Genomic DNA, 7,227 nt, shown 5'->3' with positions numbered 1-7,227 from the left:
GGTAAGTAATGAAGATTTCACCGACTATAAATTATGTCTCAATTCAAGCTAAAAGAACAGGAGTATTTGTGGCACCTTAGAGACTAACAAATTTATTAGAGCATAAGCTTTCGTGGGCTACAGCCCACTTCTTCTTCGAAGAAAGAAGCCCACGAAAGCTTATTCTCTAATAAATTTGTTAGTCTCTAAGGTGCCACAAGTACTCCTGTTCTTTTTGCGGATACAGACTAACACGGCTGCTACTCTGAAACCTGTCAATTCAAGCTATTATTATTCTTTTAAACAACAGCAACAAACCAACTCCTTCCTACCACCAAAGGAAAAAAGAGCTTATGTCCTAAGGGACAGGGGAAATCACTGTTTTCTTAGTGATCTTTCCAGTCATAGTTTGTGTTTTAGATTTCTGGAGCAAAAAAAAAAAAAAAAATCTGTCTAAAATGGGCAAACCCAACTTCATTTCAACATAATTACTTTGCATTCAGTTACACTCCAGCCCCTCTGTACACTAACTCTTCAATCTAATTGTTTGATTAAACTCGTATTTCCTCCAGAAAGGTACATAAATAAGTGAATTGTTGAGCAAATTAAGAATACTTAACAGCATTGCATCTGAAAAGTAGTTACGCTGATTAAATTTTCTGTCCTTGAGGATTTTCAGGAAATTACTTTTGATCGTCAATAACACAATTAAGTAAACTACACGCACATTAGCATGAATAATTGATAAGAAATTATGTATTACCACGAAGCACTGATTTAATAATTCATGATGCGACACTCTAGTGACTGTGCAAAACTGGATAACATCAAAAAGTCTGCCTGATGTTGCTGGAAACGCTGCAATTACAAATGACACCGTAGTTTTGTTGTACAATAAAGAAAAGTATCTGATGCATGTTGTAGTTTCTGTTTGTTTAATAAACAAATAAATTTAGAAAAACTAGACCAAGAAGAGTTCTGTATTATTTTCATTCATGACAGTTTCTCCATGAAAGATTCTGTTCTCATATTGATCAAATACTGATTCTGCTTAACCATCAAAGTTATTGGAATGGGAAGTCTACTCCAGGATATGTGGTTGAAGCCCTGCTCTCTTGCAGTTTTTCAGAACTAGGTGGCTCAGAGCTTTGCAGAGTATATTGTAGGGAACAAACTTCCATTGGCCACCCACAGGAGGAATGACCCAATAGGTCTTTTGACGCCCCAGTTTCGGATAATTCTGTGATTCCAATATTATGCTAAGGTGCTAACTCCAAGCAGCATTAAACGTGGAATTTGGATTTGCACTTCCTGGGTTTACAGAACACCATCCAGCTGAGACCCCCAAAGCATTTCACAAACAACTCTTGAAACTTCATTTAGAAGAAAGTAGATATTCTCATCCTCATTTAACACAGCGAGTCAAATTCTGCTCTTAGTTACAGCTGTGTAAATCCAGAGTTTGGTGGAATTATTTGGATTTACACCTGTGTCCCACAGTGGGTAAGTGACTTTCTCAAGGTCACAGGATAACACAGTAGGAGAGGCAAGGCTAGAATCCAAGAGTCCTGAGTCTTGGGGCCCACTTTAAACACTAGACCTCACTCTCTTCCAGACTGGGGAATCTCATTGCTAATGGGACACCCAACTGCCGTCTGTGCTAAGTGTACTTGGAGATGTCACATAGATATATCAGAGCCATGCCCCTTAAACCACTACTGTAACGGTTGTCTCAGTATCGCTATGATTAAGTCTGGCCTTTAAAAGTTTATAACTCAGCTATAAAAAGTCACTCAGGCTGAAACCTGGCACAAAAGGCCCTACCCCCAGGGAATGATTTATACACACACAATTCAAAACCAGCACAGATGATATTTTTCAGTTCTGGGAATGAAAACTAGAAGCCTCAGGTTTGGGAGGCATTTCACATGCAAATAATTTTTTGAAACGACTTACTTCAGTTTGGGCTAAAGTCGATCAAGAGATTTAATTGTTCACTAATTGATATCACTGTGTCAGCCAGGTGTAGTGCGAACAGGCTAAATGCACACTTCAGCTACATCATCCTGGCAAAGAAACCTCAGTCCTGAGATATTGATGCCCCTTAGTCCTGACCCAGAACACAGCTTAGATGATGTCCCTCAACCCCACCCAGTAGCTTCCCCCTCGGCTACTATCCCAGACTTTACTTCCCCCCCACACTCGCAGCTCCATCAACATCCCTCCCTCCATTTTGCCCAGCACCCCCGCTATTCCAGTCCAGGATTCTACCAAGAGTCCTGTGTCAGAGTGCTGAGATCTGACAGGTGGGTCAGCACTCTGATCACGGTAGCCTCAATTAGTTTCCCCAGTCACAGGTGATGGAATAATTAACTAACCAGAAGGAGAGGCTCGGGGGTAAGGAACTAATTAGCCCTCAGCTAACCAATCTGATAAAAACCCCGGACGGACTTGTTACGGGGGATGAGGACAAGGCTAGCTGAGCTGCAATGAAGGAGCTCCCTAGAGAGAGGGAGACCTCCTAGGGTCCTAGCAAAGAAGGGCTGACTGGAGTAGAGGTTAAAACTGTGGTGTTGCACTACACAGGTGTTGGTGGATGGGGTTAGAATCACATGCAGCCTGAACCCAAAAAGAAAGTGGGTCAGAGCAGTTTTGGGGGCATCAGAGGATGAGGGCAAGGCATGGCCCTGTCACAGGTCCCAATTAATTGCTGTTGATGCTTGGGAGGTGTAATTTGCCAGTGGAGCCCTATTGAGGTGGGAGAAGATTCACTCACAGAGAAGGCCATTACCACTTCCCCCATGTTGGGTAAAACTGGGGGCAGCTGCTCCAGGGATAGCAGGGAACCTTTCTATTATAGCCACAAATTAAAGGTCTTATCCAAGCCTATCCAGGCTGATCAATGGGAGTATTTCCATTGACTTTGACCGGGCCCTGATGCAGCTGCTCCAGAGAAATCTCTGATCCTCACCAAGCCAACTGGGAAGGAGAGATTGGCAGGCATGCTCTGATTTGCTGCAGTGGTATTTCAGAAAGAGCTAATACTGTCCTCTCCTGAATCAATCAGTGCACCCTCATAACTAGCTAACATTGCACCTGGCCTCGGCACTGTGACCTCTGATGGGAGTAAATCATGTGAACTGGCCCACATGGCTGCTGTCAGTTACTCATGGTGAGGCTGGTTGGCTGTTACACCACCCTCCTCTGCCCGCAGGTGCTTTTCTGCTGTCATTACAGCCACCAGTTGCCTGCAGGTCTGGACAGTTGGATAAGCAGGAACAGCTTGAGCTAGAAAGTGGCTTAGCATGCCACTCAGCATGGGTAGCTAGGCTCCAGGACTGCTCCCATCCTGAGCCCCAACTCCAGAGTCCAGCAGCAGCAGTGTCAAGATCCCTCCCTCCCTCTAGTGCTGAAGTCAGTGGAAGCAGGAGCATCTGCCCAAGTAACTCCCAAAGAAGGCAGGTCAGGATTGAGGAAGGAAGGGTGAGATTGACAGAGTCCTGGGCCTGTGGGGGAGCAATAAGTGTCGGGCACACAGGATAGTAGGTAAGAGATGGGCAGTGGCAATATCAATGTGTAATGACACAGCAGTGTCAATGGTGACTGAGTGCAGTGGTGGTTGCACTGGGCTGGCTGCTGTTCTGGGGGATGATGCTGTTAACAGGGTTGGGGTTAGTGTCATGTCATGGGAGCATCTGTCTGGTGGCATCCAGATCTGCCAAGTATCACTGTGATGGGGTCTATACCGACCTCATCCTGGCTCTGCAAGGGTTAATGGGGGCCTGAAAGGCCAATTAACCCACTTGGTTGCATCCGAAGGGGAGGGGCAGGCCTAATTAAAGAGGAAGCCCAGCTGGGTGGTGCTATAAAGGCACAAAGCCTGGAGCAGAAGAGGGTGGTACAGGAAAAAAGGGAGAATTCATCAGCCAATATCTTGGCTGTGGAGGAACACAAAGGAGCAGCAGGAGCTGGTGCAGAGCAGGTTGTGATGGAGCTGTCTAGAGCTGGGATACCCTGCCGGGTTGAGGCCTCGTGCGGGGCTCAGAGGTAAAGGGGAAGAATTAACTCACCCAGGGAGAGACAGAGCCCAAGAACAGGAGGACCCTGGAGGGGTGTGGCAGGGGTAAGACTTGCAGGCAGAGGGACCTGGGGAGTGGAATGCTGTCAGGAGCCTGGATGTGAGGGTTGCGGTGAATCAGGACCACAGCCACAGGCAGGATCTGGACTTCCATGGGGAGAGTCCTGGGAGGTGTTCAGAGGAACAGAGCAAGGGAAATCTATGAGGGACTAACAGTGAAACCAGAGGAGGATAGAAGTTGGGTTAAATTGGGGATTTACTGGATGATTGCAGGGTGGAGGGAGCCCAGAGAGAAGGGTGACCATAGCGTGGCCGTGGGAGAGGCCTACTGACAGGCTGCAGTAGGAAGGAGTCCATGGAGACAGCTTCAAGGAGTCTGACAGAGCAGCCCTTGGCTGTTGGTTATTCGGTCCTTGGACTGGAACCCAGCATAGTGAGAGAGCCTGGGATCCCCTGCCAGCCAGCAGGAAAGTGGCCAGACACCCCTGGCAGTATGGAGATAAGGACACTTTAAAGCCCTGAGAGAAGGGTGGAAGGATCCTGGGCCCCAAAGCTGGGGCTGAGGACGATGGACTCTTACCTGTTGGACTTTTTGTTTTCCCAGAAGAGGTGGGACTGTGTGTGACCTGGTTGGAAGGCTGAGTAAGAAGAGGCTGATCGCCGCAGAGCCGGCGGCTGTTGGCAGGGGGTGCTAGAGAGGAGGAGCACCAGATGCCTGCTGGCAGAGCAGCATGTCTGGGAAGCTTGTCCTGCTGCTGCCCTGTAGATAAACTGAAGGCTTCATTGGCGAGGGCTCTCTGGTCCCTGCCTTTCACTAGCTCTGAGTATAAGCACTATTTTTTTAAACTTGCATTTTTAAATCTGGCAGAGGAAGAATGATCCAGATGTTAGGGCGCTAGATAAAGATATGGGTTCAAGTCTCTGCTGCCACAGACTCCCTGTGCAACCTTGGGTAAGTCACTTAGTGCCTCTGTGCCTCAGTTTCCCCCATCTATAAAATGGGGATAACAGCCATTGAAGATGGTGAGATGCTCAGGTGATGGATGGAGGGGCCACTGAAGTACCTTAGTTAGATTGTTTATGGTTATATGCAAACTTGTTGCAAAACATGCAAGTGAGCTCACTAAATTTATTTGCATAAAATGTCACAAATCGCTCTGACAGCCCTAATTGGCATTTGGGAGGAAGAGTGGTACCTGTGTTCTAAGTATCAGAGAGGTAGCCATGTTAGTCTGTATCCACAAACAACAATGAGGAGTCCGATGGCACCTTCAAGACTAACAGATTTATTTGGGCATAAGCTTTCATGGGTAAAAAGCCCCACTTCTTTGGGGCTTTTTACCCATGAAAGCTTATGCCCAAACAAATCTGTTAGTCTTTAAGGTGCTGCCTGACTCCTCATTGACCTGTGTTTAGGTTGTGCTGGCTTTCCACTTTCTCCTTGTACCGAGGGCCCAGCCATGGTGTCTCCTTCGGTGGCCAGGAAGGGGCCTTCGCGGTCTGGTCCTTAAACAGCACACAGCTGGTTTACAGTGTGCTTGGAAAGCAGGCCAATGGGAGTCAGGCAGAGTGTGTGTGTGTGTTAAGAGGATGTCTGGCAGTCAGAGGGAGGGCCCTAGTTGCCAGGGTGCTATGCTCTTTATGACATCACTCCTTTTGAAGAAGCCTAGGGGCTGCATCCCTGGGAAGGGAGAGGAGATCAAAGGCCAGTACCCGATGGAAAAGATGGGGTATGCCAAGGAGGCAGCATATAAATGTTCCCCTGGGGCAGAATTAACACCTATGGCCTCGGAGCTCAGAGTGGTCGGGGGACTTCAGTGGTGCGTTTCGTGTGGAAAAACAACTCCTGTAGCAGCAGCAGGTGAGGAAGGATGGTCTAGTGGTTGGGGACTCAGGAGATCTGGATTCACTTCCCAGCTCAGCCACAGACATCTTGGGAAAGTCACTTCATCTGCCCTGTGCCTCAGTTCCCCATCTGCCCAATGGGGTTAATACAGCCCCACCTCACAGGTCTCTCACACTAACCAGGATAAATCCCTTCATGGTCCTGAGGTGCTTAGTTACTATGGCGATGAGGGCCATGTAAGTATCTGGATAGAGAGTGCTCCCGAGCACCCTGCTGGGGGACTGGTTCAGGACTGACTGGAGGGAATAGCACCACCTGCTGAAGTAACCATCCCACCCTCTGCAGCATCTGGGTTGTCTTGGAAGTTTCCCAGCCCAGCCCCGATCAGGCCCAAGCCTGGTTAGTGTGAGAGACCTGATAAGATCACAACATAAGGTTCACTGTTCTGTGGTTCCTTTGGCTTCTGGTATGTCTGTCAGCCACAGGATGCCATCATGATAGGTGAAGAACATTGGTTTTTAAAATCCTCACCTCAGCTGGCTTAATGAATTTTCAGAGAAACCAGCACAAATACAAGCTCCCTCAGGAGTGCCTGTGAAGTGTGTCCCCTTGGCTCATTCTGTCTCCTGGGTAACTACATGGGAAACAGCAGGATCCAGTATAGAGTGAAATGTGTGGAAGAAATATCCCGTGAAGAGAGGAGGACGAATGGCCACTGAAAGTCGGATTATAATATTGAATGGTCTTGGTTCATTTGTCTGTGTCTTTCTCGGAGATGGGGGTGAAATTCAAAGAATATCCCATCAGTTTTCATCCTGATTTTGAAATGAGCTTGCTGCGGGTCTGATTGTTTGGGTTCATGTTCCAGAGAGGTTTGAGTGGTTGAGTTTGGTACAAGTGTTGGTGAGAAGAGGATCTTTTCAGTTTAATCAGCGGCAGATGCAGTGGGAACTCCTACAAAACCAAGTGTGGATGGTTTGAGTTTGTTTTTCATTGGATTGTTTTACCACTTGAAATAACATGAGGTCTGATCATGGGTTACCTCAGCTGAAAAGCTGAGAGGAGACCAGATCTCATGCTATTTCAGCCCCATAAATGGCTCTACGAGACATTTAAAAAAACAAACAACAAACAATTGTGATAAACCTAATCATAAATAAAAACAAATACAAGACGTAATCAGTGTCAAACCCCTGGCAGATCTGACCTGTTTGATGTACTTATGTGGCCTGCATGACACATTCAGATTCTGCATAATCTCTGTTTTCTCTCATCTAAAAAGTAAACTTCTAGCCCTCTTTATTGCAAAGAAAAGCTTCTGTAT

Source organism: Trachemys scripta, chromosome 7 (assembly GCF_013100865.1).
Source record: "Trachemys scripta elegans isolate TJP31775 chromosome 7, CAS_Tse_1.0, whole genome shotgun sequence".
NCBI lineage: Eukaryota > Metazoa > Chordata > Testudines > Emydidae > Trachemys > Trachemys scripta.
The sequence above is the reverse complement of the archived record's forward strand: the minus strand, read 5'-3'. Positions refer to the sequence as shown.